The 13203-nt window shown below is 41.6% G+C and overlaps 1 protein-coding gene across 5 annotated transcripts in view; it reads right to left on the bottom strand.

Annotated features, from left to right (window-relative positions):
• The window catches only part of birc6 (baculoviral IAP repeat containing 6), a 134951-nt gene that overhangs the window by 38433 nt on the left and 83315 nt on the right, over positions 1-13203 (bottom strand). The gene's annotated exons all lie outside the window — the stretch shown is intronic.

Here is a 13203-nt window from a genome sequence, read left to right as displayed (position 1 = left end):
ATCTATGAGAATTTTACAAGCCACAAACGTGCTTCACTTTCTGTCTGAACACATTTTTAGTCTTGCTCTGTAAACTGTAAAATGTGCCACTCAACACCTATCTTTGCCACATTTTTTTAAATATAATTTATATAAAAATAAAAATCCAGTATATCATTATTTAGATTTTCCCTAAAGTTTAAAACATCAACATCAGTGTCAGGATTTGGTTTTAAGCAAACAAGTTCTGATAAACCTACTGTATCCCAAAAGGGAAGACAATGTTAGGGACTGTATGTTGAAGAAAGTATTGTATCTAGCAGCTAAAGAGATTTTTCTTGGTTGGGGCTGATTGGAGTTATTAGGTGGCCAAACACATGAAACCAAATGAATGCTAACGTTGCTCTATGTGTAAATAATTGTATGTTAGCGCTAACATTATACGGCAGTGCCAGGTCTGTGGGTTTGTCAGGTTGCCTATTGCACACCATCTATATTCATTATTAAACAAACACACAGTGGATTTGTTGTAACCACTCTAGCAGTTTGTTAATGTCTTGGTAATAACATATTCAACGAAATGCTGCCATAACAAATCCACTGAGACAGCAGGATATGACAATCATTGGTCTTCATAAAACTATGCTCTACACACCCACTTGTTTACTGTAATGGTCAATAAAAACGAAGCTAGGAAACATTAAACGTGTTACCATTGAGCCTCAACTTGTGGGTGAGCTGCTATAAGGGACGGGTGTCTGTTGACTTCCCAAGGGGAAGAAGGCGTTGAGCATGTGGGTCACACCGTGTGGGTGGATAATACTCTGACTCAAGCTCATAGCTGGACAGTGTCAGGTCTTCCTGACCCCTCTAGGGCAACGGAGCAGAGGAGAGAGTAGCTAAAATAGTAAGTCTGTCTAAGCATGTCTCCGCCAACACACAGTCTGCCTCAGTGGACACTGTAGATAATGTGCATCAATGCAAGAATATGTGGAAGAACAAGAAAAAAATGCCTGAAGCTCTGTTTCAAATAACAGAAGGAACAGTGGCTGGATTTTTGTGCACAAAGAATCCCAAAGCTACTCAATTAACTTAGTTTGGGGTTGACATACCCTGTGTGGACATCTTAACTGGGATAGAATAAGTAGGAAAACTTAAGCTCAAAGAAACAAAATAGTCTCGCTCCCTCTCTCTCTTGAAACTGGTCAGACCAATAAAAGTCAGATCAGCCATTTTAGTTTTTAATTATCTGCAAAAACCATTTGTGAGATAGGTACTGTTTACTGTTTACATTAGAAACCTTTTCATTTTATCCATCAACGTCATTATTTTAGTTAAGAGTAGACACACAATTTCTAAAAATTTAGATTAATACAAAGAAATCATAAATTTATCCTGTAATAGAACGAGCCTACAACATAAAGAGGAAGATGCAATATTTGGTTAACTGACAGCTGACACAGAATGACAAGTGACAGGGCAAACTGAACGATCACCCCTTTTTGGACACATCCTGTTATAAATATGGTAGTAATTATATTAAAATGACAAAAGGACACCTATAAATGATTTTGGGGGACACATTTTGTTAAATATCAGAAAGCTGCATAAACTACTATCTCAAATGGCCTATGAAAATGATTGATTGATGATGATGACAAGATTGGCACTGTACAATGCATAGGCATGTCACGACTATTCTGGCCAAATCAATTGAGATTCACAATATTATCCCGATAATCAAACTCTTAAAATGGCAATGAAACATACTGGAATCTTTACCTTTTTTTTTTAGAAAGAAATATTTTTATTGCACCTTTCCCCCGTGTTGTTCTTTAGTTTAGAGTCCACAGTATTTCCACACATCTGGTGGAATGGTTTTTGTGGGGGATATAATGGGTAAACCGAGCCTCCAGCCATGGTGATTTGTAGAGTTTTGGTTTTGGTAGTAGGTGTGGCACGGCTCGCCACAATCTGTACGAATACATTTTTTTTAGATGTGAAAGCAGCTTTCTAGCAACCATGTGTCAAACTACCATGTAAAAAAAAAAAGAACAACTATTTATAATCCAAGATAAATAACACCAGAGCTGAAATCAAACACTATGGCAAAAATAAGAGGATTACTGTACTGACAGACCAGCCCCTCTTTGTGGGTGTGGAGCCAACAGAGTTCAATGAAGCTTTAAAAAACACACTATAGTTAGCCGAGGGCTCCATAGATTTTGGGTGTTGGTGATCATATTGTGCAGTCTGGTTGGTCCAGAAATACAACCTTTTTTATGACAATACTGTGGTATATTTCACCAAAATATATGCTGCTTTTTTAGAGATGTATAATAGTTATCTCAATATCTTTGGACAATTTTTCAATATAGTTTTGGGGGTTTTGGAGGGTGGCCTTTAGCTGGGGGTCAAACCAACAACCTTCCTATTGGTGGACGACCCATTCTACCCATTCTGAGCCACAGCGGCCCTACTGAAGTGTCCACTTCTCTGTTTATTTGCTTGCTTGACCCTTAAGAAGATGGGTATACCATCATACAAGTTGGTATTGTTTCACCATCCAGGATAATAAAAGTATTTTTAACTTTTGTACTTGAATAAAGCATTATGCCTTTTGGGGGAATCCATTCATTTGTTGTTGAAAGTAGGAAGTGTATATAACTAGGGAACTTTGCACAAGAGGGGTGGGACGCACATACTAGAGGCACAGGAGCACTGAGATAGTTACTTGAAATATGCCTTAGTGTTAAGGTTTTTAAGGAATTTTAATTCAATTCAATTAAATTTATTTGTATAGCGCCAATTCATAACAGAAGTTATCTCAGGACACTTTTCAAATAGTGCAGGTCTAGACCACACTCCTTATAACATTTATTTTTACATTTTACAACCCGATTGGGTCTGATCCGTGGTTGTTTATCACTCTACCTGTTGAAGAGTAATACAAACCTGCTATGTTGTGTATGAGTGATACATTGCTGTGATAGCAGTGTGAGAACATGCAGAAAGGAGAGGGGGATGTGAAGGCTATTAAAGGCTGCATCAAATCAAGCATGAACAGATGGTTTCACTGTCTCAGTTAATTAACTCTTAAAGCCTGTTTGAGTCATTGTGAATATTGAGGTCTGTTTATTACGAAATAAACAAACACAACAATAATACCTGTCCAGCAGGTGCCACCCTGTCAACTTCTAACCAAAATGGATCCTGTACATACGAGGTATTGTCCAGTGCTTGTGGCTGAAGGAGCACATTTGCAGCCCACCTGAATAGAAATAAAACACCATGATGATGTGAGGGAGGGGGAAGGAGAGAGGAGTGAGAATGAGTCATAATGCTAGGAGAAATGAGCTGACTGGATCAGACGCCTGTTGACATACATTAAGAACTGCAGTCCAACTGCACTGACTTATGCTCAAGTGCATAAACTGGAAAAGAATGCAGTTTTACCTTATTTATTAACTTCAACAATTCAGCATGGAGCTGGGAGAAACTCGCTATAAGTAACTAAACTCAGTGCTAATGTAGATTTCACAAAGCAGACAAGCATAGTGTATAGCACAGATAAGTATAAATAGGAAATAATAAAGCTGGGAAGTGTGGGGGGAAGTTAGACCGCAAAAGAAGAGCAGACAGCTCAGCAGGCAGGGTATCTTTATTTCACAAGCTACTCTTTGGAGATGAATATCTAACTGCGTGTTCAGGCCCCAAGATCTTTATACTGCCTCTCGCTTTGTCCTCCACCCAGCCTCAATCATCCTTTATTTCCCTGCCACCTCCTATTGTTGCCCCCTCCTCCACTCCTCCCCTCCCCGCAGGTCTGCCAGAACAACAGCAGCAGATGATGGGCTTGACTGAACTCAGAGCAGAGTGTGGCTTAGTGGGGCTGAATTTTCCTCCTTTTTGGCTTTTCCCCCCTCTTTTTGCTTTTGTGTATTGTTTAGGTGGTAGCTGTATGGTTGTGTGCATGTGTGTGCGCTCAACCAGCCCCCACAGCAGTAGGAGAGGAGGAGACAACAGTAAGCGTAAGCAATGTCGTTTCCCCCTCCCTCTCTCTCCCTCCCTCCCTCCCACCCTCCCATTCTCATTCTCATACTCCTTTTCCTTCATTGCCACGGCCATCACGATCCGTCCTCCCTCTCTCGCCATCATTCTGCTTTGTTATGCAATGCATAGTCTTCCCACGGTGACTAACTGGTTTTGGAGACCTATCGTAACACTGCTGTCACTGGCAGTAGGTGCAGATCCATAATGCCACAGCGGCTGTCTGCCGCTCTGGCTGCCTCTCTACAGACTACAGTCTGCTCCATGGGATTTTACAGCTTGTCCTCCTCTTCTGGAATATGACCTGCCAGACTAGACTAATTCAGGGACTGTTTTACCTAGCTCAGTGGAGGCTATGTGTCACTGAGACACTATCAGCTGATCGTACAGAAATAATCATGCACTGTGCTGGCATGGTTGGCACTGGGGCTTTGCTGATGGGCAAGAGGCTTTTTTGAAAGACTAATTGCACAGTTCCCTAGAGGAGCCTTAAGCCAGCTGGAGGGACGCTACACAACGAGGGGGTGTGTAGATTTACTGATAAGCTGGGGAGGGAGGTGGAGGAGTTGTGTGAAGGAGTTTAGGTAAAGCAGTGACAGGGATCTCAAGAGAGGGAGCAGGCGGGGAGGATGCGAGGAACAGTGGGGAGGTAGGAGGGGGCAAATGGGGAGAGGATTTCTCCTCGCCCCCTAAACACAGGCTGCTAGTGCTTCTAGCAGCCTCTGCTGATAAAAAACACGAAGGCAAAGATTTGTGAGGGCGAACTTAATCAAAAGGGAAGTTGGGGGGGTGGGGGGTTGTTGAACCTGAGAGGTCACGCTATAGACTGGAGGACTGGAAGGGTGACACAAGGAGGTTTTCACTGGAAGCGCTGCTGAGCACCACAAAGCTGTAGTGACACCGCTGCCTTCTACTCCTCTCTCCCACTCTGTCGCTCACAGGCACTGGGACTGTGGCTACACAGTCACCCCCCTTTCTCCCCTGGGTCGCCACATGTAGCATTGATTATTATTATTATCATTATCATCATCCTTGATTTTCCAGCAAGGATCCAAAAAGCATGCCGGATGATGTTGTCTCACACCTCAGACGCCTTAGGGTAAGACACTCGTGTTTTTTATTTGTGTAATCTCCTTATTTCTTGAATTTCATTATATTATATTTACTATATAGTGAATTTTAACTATACTGCATGTTGACACGAGAGTTGAATGGGAAGAGGGTGATTGTAGTTCCATGAGACCAAGCCTTTTACCTTTTTGCTCACACATTTCTCTTTAAAACAACACCATCTCTGGTTCCCTGTACTTACCTTCCAAGATTACATCATGGGGAAGGTGGGAATTCTGCTCAGAAAAACTACTCACAAGGACCTGGGGGCGGGGGGTGGTTAATCAGTAAAGCCATAAGAAAAGGGATGGGTCTATTTTGACATATGGGGACCCCACTGAGTGTTGCTGGTGGCAAATTTAACAGTTTCATTGCAGATAATCCAAGGATGAGGCTGGGCCAGTGCTGGTGTCAAGCTGGTGTTGTCAAGGAGCTCAGCTTCAAGCTGTGGCAGGTCATAAAAACTAGCGTTCACAGACTAATCTCCACACAGCTCTGCGTGGGCATTGTTTTGTTCGATTCACGATTGATTTTCTTTTGGTGGGGGTTATATGGGCGGGGCTACCCAAACCCAGAGCTGTTTGCTTTTGTGCAAAATGTTGTAGATTAGTAGGAGGACAAAAGAAACAAGTCTAATCTTTGAAAGCAGCATGTTAATTCAGACCAAGTTGTTGCTTTCTATGCATGTCTGACGTGGTTTTCATAATTTTCCTTTATTCCAGATAAATGTCCCCGTATCAGGTTAGGTGAGCATCAGGATCATGGGCACCACAGTCATCACACTTGAGGACCTGCGGGCACTGGAGGTCAAGGAGGAGCAGGAGGAGTCCATCTTGGCCCTGTTAGGCATCGTTGGCACATTCCTCAACCTCTTTGTAATTGTTTTTGTGTACATCTACACCACACTGTGAAGTGTGAAAAAAAAAAAAGATTTCTAAAGACCTGGCAGATAAGAAACTCTAAAAGAAAGGTTGAAGTGAGCAGTAGGTAAGTTAATCAGAAAGCTACGTATTTTGGGGAAAGAAGTTTGACATGAACATCATCCCCAGAGAGACGAGGAGGAATCTGGACAAACTGGCTACGGATGAAGACAAAGAAGCCATATTGCCAAGTCACAGCCATGAGCCAGGAAGATAACAAAGGCTGGAAGACATGGCAGGAACAGGGCTATGCTAGGACCTCTATGAGCAGAGCCAGATGAACACAAGCAAGCCCCCAGTCAGGATTTAACCCCCTGTGGCCAGATAGAAAATACAAACTTTCCCTTGATCTAATTTTCTTGGACTGCTGAACTCATTGGAAACATGAGCCAAACAAGAAAGTCTTGTAAACACTGATGCTTTTCCATTTGTTTTTACTTCATTTTCAAGTTGGTTAGACTCTAATTGCTGTTTGAATGGAAGGGATTTTAAGAAACATGATTTGAAAGCAGAGAAATAAATGAGAACTATGCTGGGAAGCAGCTCTGGGGACACTGTTGGCTGCCATGTTCGATCCATCTACAGGTCAAAAAAATTATATAGCTTCATGGCCCCTGTCAAAGAGTACCCTTCCCCAAAAATGCGGCTCTGGAGAAGCTCGGCTGTATGGTTGTCTCCTAAAATAACTGCCGGCTTAAAAATGCCCTCAACTCACAAATCAACAATAAACACATTTCTATTCAAGAAACTACGTGCTACAACTTTATCATCTCGTTGAGGATGAATTTATAGAAATGCTACTTTAAGAGCAAAATGTGAAAATCCAAAATAAAATAAAAAAAGAGATATTTTTATAGAAAACAGGTGTAGAAAACATGTAACAACATCTGCAAGAAATTAAAGGAGACTAACTTATAATGGAAGGATTTAGGGGTTTAAAGATTATCTTGATTTATTTGTTAATGTTGATTTCAGGGTAGTGTCAGCATACCTTTTCCTGTATTAAAAAGGCTTTTTATAAATATTTCAATAAAGTCTAGATGTATTGTGCAATAGGGGACATTTGAACAATAAACATCTGAGCATATCAATAAAGATAGCCTCAAGCCTGATCTGTGAGAAATCCCAAGAAAAGTGTGTGAAAGGATAACTGTGACAGAAAGTGTGAGGATATTTAATTACATATGCAGGTGTAAGGTGTTTTCATGCAATTGGGATGGAAATAGCTTTATAGTTTTAGGCTTTTCAAAACCCAATTCTGATTCAAAAGGTATGTTTATGGTTTCACGTTTGTAATCACAAAAAAATAATTTTCCAGTGCTGGCAACAGAGGGGATGCTACATCCAAACTGAAAGCCACAGTCAGTGTTATGCAGGAGTTATTATCTTGTCAGTTTGATCTTAACAGGCTTTTGACAGATCTTGTTGCCTAAAAACACGAGTCGAAAGGGAAGTGAGGGAAATCGTGGCAAATGTTCTCAATGTAATCCAACACATGTTTGAGTGTATAAGCCAGGGTAAAGAAGTGCACCATGGCTCCTGTAATTCCAATGATGATCACTGTTGTTGTTGGTGAAACCCTACCTCCCATCCCTGCCCCCACCCACTTCAAAGTGCCTATCTACCCATTTCAACTCCTTCTGGAAAGCCTGGTAATAGAATAAACATTTCCACGGGTGAGCAGCGATAAATTGCAAATCCACAAATCCACAGGGAAAGAGTGGTAATGAATGAAGGTGGTGCGGTGGCTTGTTTGGCATTCACCTTGTACTGACTGCAATAATATGTCTTGGGAGGGGCGAAATCCTTTAAGTAAGGGAGTATGAACTTGTATATAGAACTAATTTTCTGTGTGGGAGGCAGTCAGACAGTCCCAGGCTTATAATAGTGAAGTCCTACTGTTTGGGGGCATCCCAGTAGTCACCTGGTAGAGTGTGGACACTGTGTACCAAGGCCCCTTCGCTGCATGTCATCCCATCTCTCTTCCCTCTTTCCTGTCTCTCTTCAGCTACTTTTGCCTTTATTGGATAGCCCCCAAAACAACCCCACTGTTCTCACACACAGAGAAAGAGAGAGAGGATGTGTGTGTGTATGGAGGCTCTGTACGCGCACACACACACACACACACACACACACACACACACACACACACACACACACACACACACACACACACACACACACACACACACACACACACACACACACACACACACACACACACACACACACACACACACACACACACAGAGCTGTGCCTTGTGTTCCACATGATCTCTACCATTTCTGGACGGATGAATCATTACCAAATACCCTCCAAGTGTTAAGATTATCCTCCAGCATCATAGGCATGCAAATGATGGACCAAAATAGCCATCACCTAAGTTTTGATACCTGCTGCAGCCTATAGATGAACTTTAAATCTTGTCTTGGAAAAGTGAAAAGGTGAATCAAAGTGTAGAACGGAAGGTATGTAATGCTAAATATAACACACATCCCTTCTGGAAACCATTTAGTATTAAAAAAATATGAGCAAGAAATCCATTCTTCAATTACGATAAATTAGTACTGTGGTGACATTCGAAGGTATTACCTCTCACTAATGGCTTAGCTTCATATGATGGAGTGCCAGGCAACAGCGGGAAACTGTAATGTATCCCAAAAGGCTTTGCCAAGACACAGATGATTAATGTGGAACAATGCGCTAGGCTGACAGAACTGAGGAGCTCTGGGGGGAATGTAAGCTGGAAATAAGGTATGCATGGTGGTAGGCAAGGTAAGACTAAGGGGCAAATAAAAGGTGTTTGGGGTAGTTAGGAGAAATTAGGCTGGGGGGGGTATTTCTCTAGGGGAGATAGAGTAATTTTGATGTTGCAGTGAATTTAATCCCATCTAGAAGCACAAGTAAACACTTGTCATCACTTAAAATCCAACGATTTCCCCATACCTATCCCAGTGTTAATTACAGCCACAGGTACCGTCAATTGCCAAGCTCCTTTGTTCTCTTGTGTTTTAAGTTGGGTCCGAATGCTTGTCAGCTCTGCTTTACCAGTTCTGTGTGCTGTGTGACAGGTACTGGAAGTCATGGAACAATTTCAAAAGGGTTTTTGCTCACCTGTTTGATATGAACCCATTTACAACAATGCACATTTCTACTTAGAAAGCCCATAAGCATACCAAAACCATTAGGAGAGGTATAATCAAAATGGTCATTAAATGGGCTGTTGTAATGTCAGCTATAGGTAAGGTTTCTATCCAGATCAAAAGAGCCGTATAATGCTAATTTCTCGACATAGATCAAGCATACCGGTATATGGTGTGTATATATATATATATAAACACATTTTTAAAAATTCCTCCAAGCCTTTTTGTTTTGGTGATTTAGAATCCATAGCTATCCTAGACTCTAGTAGCCACAGTTTTGCACTGATCCAAAAGCCTGCTGCTACATCATCTCCGAGATCAATAATAGTAAACTTTTTACAGTTTCACGTTAAAGAGCTGATACTTAAGAAAGCTTGGCAGCCAACGATTGAGATGAACAGCAAACAACTTTACTAAGACAACGATTACATGAGTGACAATATGAAGAGGCGCAAGGCATCCGGGCCCATCAGAGCAGCACTGAAGGAGATCCGGACGTTAACAGACGCCCTACACGAAGATGCAAGTGTATTGGGACTCCGGACTGCGGATCTACGGGACGGCGGACGAAGCAGGGACCTGAATCAACGTGGAGTCAAGGTGACGGTGACAACGAAGGTGAGTGATGTGACAGCCACGGAGGAGCAACTAAATGCACTGTTACCATGGAAATGCACCGACACTTCAGACAACGCAGCTCAGCATGCACGAGAGGCTGACAGAGTTCAGACGAGGTACAGAGTGAGCACTTTACCCTTTACCTTTCCTTGGAAGTCACATTGTCATTGATGTTCCATAGTTATATGGTTCCTTATATTCAGAGTTGGATTGCCACACAAATCCACAAACAGTAATGTCAGAGCATAATATTAAGATATTGTCGTTGAAGTCTCCAAGGCCGCTGTTGCGGCCTTCGCACCCCTTTTCACAATTATTTTTACATCTAACTTTATTTTTGACCAAACCAGAGTTGGTGATTGTTGGAAAGATTATGAGAAGACTAACACAGATGGTTTTGATGAGTTTTATGTTGTATCTATCTTATTGTTTTGGTCTAAAATGCTGTTGCTCTAGTGCCAGATCTAGTGGCAAGTGGATTTTGTATATAAAACCAATGTAAGAAACAACAAACCAAAAGTGTGGATAGGTGTTTCAAAGCAAAGGGCACAACATGTCATCATCGACTGTCAATCTTTTTCTGACCAGACATTCTACTGCAACAAATGCAGATGATTGTGTATACAAACTTGAATAAGCACGAGCTTCACAGTCCCTCCTTGATGCTATTCTTCTTTTGTCGCGTTGTAGAGTAAACAGAGCGTAGACAACATGGGTACTGTTGGGTCTCTGTAAATACTTTTATAAGGAGTTCGGTCTAGACCTGCTTTATTTGAAAAGTGTCCTGAGACTCCGAAACTTCGGTTATGAATTGGTGCTATACAAATAAAACTGAACTGAAAATGTAATTGATATTGAATCTATTTACCCACAATCAGCTCTTCTGGCTTAGGAGAAGGGGGGGGGACATTTACTGACAGCTCAGAGCTCCTGGGCAACAAAGGCACCCAGCTTTCATTTGACTGGATGCACCATGACTTCAATTAACTATGCGCAATGCCTTGTTAGCACAGTTTAACGTAATTTGTTATTCAATTGAGTGGTAAATTCATAGATTTTAAAAGGACAATGTGTTCTCATTAAAGTTATGCTTCAGCAGAGCATGTGGCAAAACGTAATCAAACAAGGGACTATAAACTACATATTACACACACACACACACACACACACACACACACACACACACACACACACACACACACACACACACACACACACACACACACACACACACACACACAGACAGAGACAGACAGAGACAGACAGACACACAAACACGTGTCAGTGACATTTACCGGATAATGAGGAGCAATTACAACACTCAAAATGCTTTTATCTGCTGTTATTTAATTATGAGACCAGGGGCACATTAGTACACACCAGCATGCACAGAGAGAGATACTCCTGCAAACTGAAACACCCCAGCAGCATTAGGCACGAAGAGGTGGCACACACTCAGCTGTAACAGGCTCTGGGCTGATAAGCAACAGAACACAATGGTAATGGGAGGGTACAAACACTGATGCTAAAATTGTAATCTCATGTTCTATCCAAACTCAAAATGGGCCTGATCAAACAAAACTGAAACTGCTGTGTACTCTGGGTAATGACTGTGGCTTAAGTGTAAAAAATGTCATCAAGTGCAGCACAAGTGAAGTATGTAGTTTGAAGCTTGGCTGCAGCTACACTACAAAGAGTCAGCCCAGCACTAATAACCAGGAAGTCCCAGAGGAACTGAAGCAGGATATAAGCAATGGACTGACCTGACCTGAAAAGTGCTGAAGTCCAAAGTGTACTGAGAGCTCTGATGGAAGCTCATTGATTGACCAGAGATCTGACTGAAAAGGTGGACTGAGGGAACAAGGGATTACCTGAGCATGTGCAAAATAAAGCTGGTTAGAGCTGCACTGAAACACGTACACCACAGTGTTAAACAGCATTATACCATATTATACTGCACCAAAGACACACAGACTTGAAAACAAAATTATGAGAGGATGGTGTCAGAAGCCTGAACTCGAATGGAGACTGGATTAGATCAATCCTACTGGGACTCCAGTGTTATTGAACAGTAAAACACACAGAACCTCAGCTTCAGTCTGAGACACTAGTACAAATCCAACATCATGCATGCACACCCCTATATTTCAGAATAGGATAGAGGCTACACTGCAGTAACTCTAGCCTGCAGTTATCACTGAGATCAAAGACCAGAGTCCTCAAAACCAACTATCTCAGCATCAAAAGGGCACCAGCTGCCAGGGCTTCACATCATCATCAGAAATCCACAGACAATAGGACAATCTCAGTAAAAGACAAATATGAGTGGGTCAAATGATTTGATTTGACACTTTTGAACAAATGGACAATGTCTCCCACCCACTCCAGAATGAACTGGTCAAACACAGAAGTACTTTCAGTAAAAGACTCATTCCGCTGAGATGACCATGGTGGTCCATCAAACTCTTCTACTCCTTCCTCAGAGTGTCAGACAATTCATTAAACTGGTGCTTGTAAAGTTCTCTGGTTAATGTGGAATATTGAGATTAATGTGCAATATTCTGGCTTATTCTGTCACTAATACTGCAGTCTTTTAAGGATGTCAACATTGTCAGTACTCACTACTATTCTGTATATGATTCCTCAAGTCTAGACTGTGAAATTTAGTACTTAAGTACTACGTATCCAGCACCATCTCTTTCATAAGATAACGTGCTGTTTCTACATGTGTTCAGCCTCTGAGATATAAAAACAGTTGCTTTAAGGGAATTGATAAAGAATGGGACTGATAAGCAGAATCAACAATGGTATCGGTATCAATAAAATCTTATCAATTCCCATCCCCAATTGACACACAGTAACTGCCCTGAAAACGACTTTATATTGTAAGCCATTTATCTTATTCTTCTCATCTGGCTTAAATAGACATTGTTGTTCAGCTGGTGAAGGCTGTGTGATAAAAGCTCCTGAACAAGCAAGTTAGTGGAACTTGAAGGGAGATTTCTTTGTCAACTGCTGTTTCCATGGTCAAGAATGGCCCGTGTCAGTATTCTTCACTTCGCCATCTCTTGGTTTTCGTGACCCGTTTTATATTTGTCACTGGAGTGTCTATTCCTGTTTTGTGCTGATTAAGCCCCACAAGCTGTACTGAAGCCACTATAGGCACATTGCAATAGAGGAATGAAAAAATGGCAGAAATGCAATGTTGTTTTCATGGACACCTGCTCACTTATTGGTTGTCCATTGCAGTTTAACAACTTTTTTCCCTTCATGCTCTGTGACCATTCTATTCTATTGAAATACATGGAGTTCTGAAGCATTTCTCTTAAGCCAACCAGTGGCATCCAATGCAATCATGCTACCCCTTTTACTTTTTGTGCCA

The sequence above is a fragment of the Dicentrarchus labrax genome, unplaced genomic scaffold (assembly GCF_905237075.1).
Source record: "Dicentrarchus labrax unplaced genomic scaffold, dlabrax2021, whole genome shotgun sequence".
Classification (NCBI taxonomy): domain Eukaryota; kingdom Metazoa; phylum Chordata; class Actinopteri; family Moronidae; genus Dicentrarchus; species Dicentrarchus labrax.
Note: the sequence above shows the minus strand (reverse complement) of the source record. Positions and strands in the feature narration are given on the sequence as shown.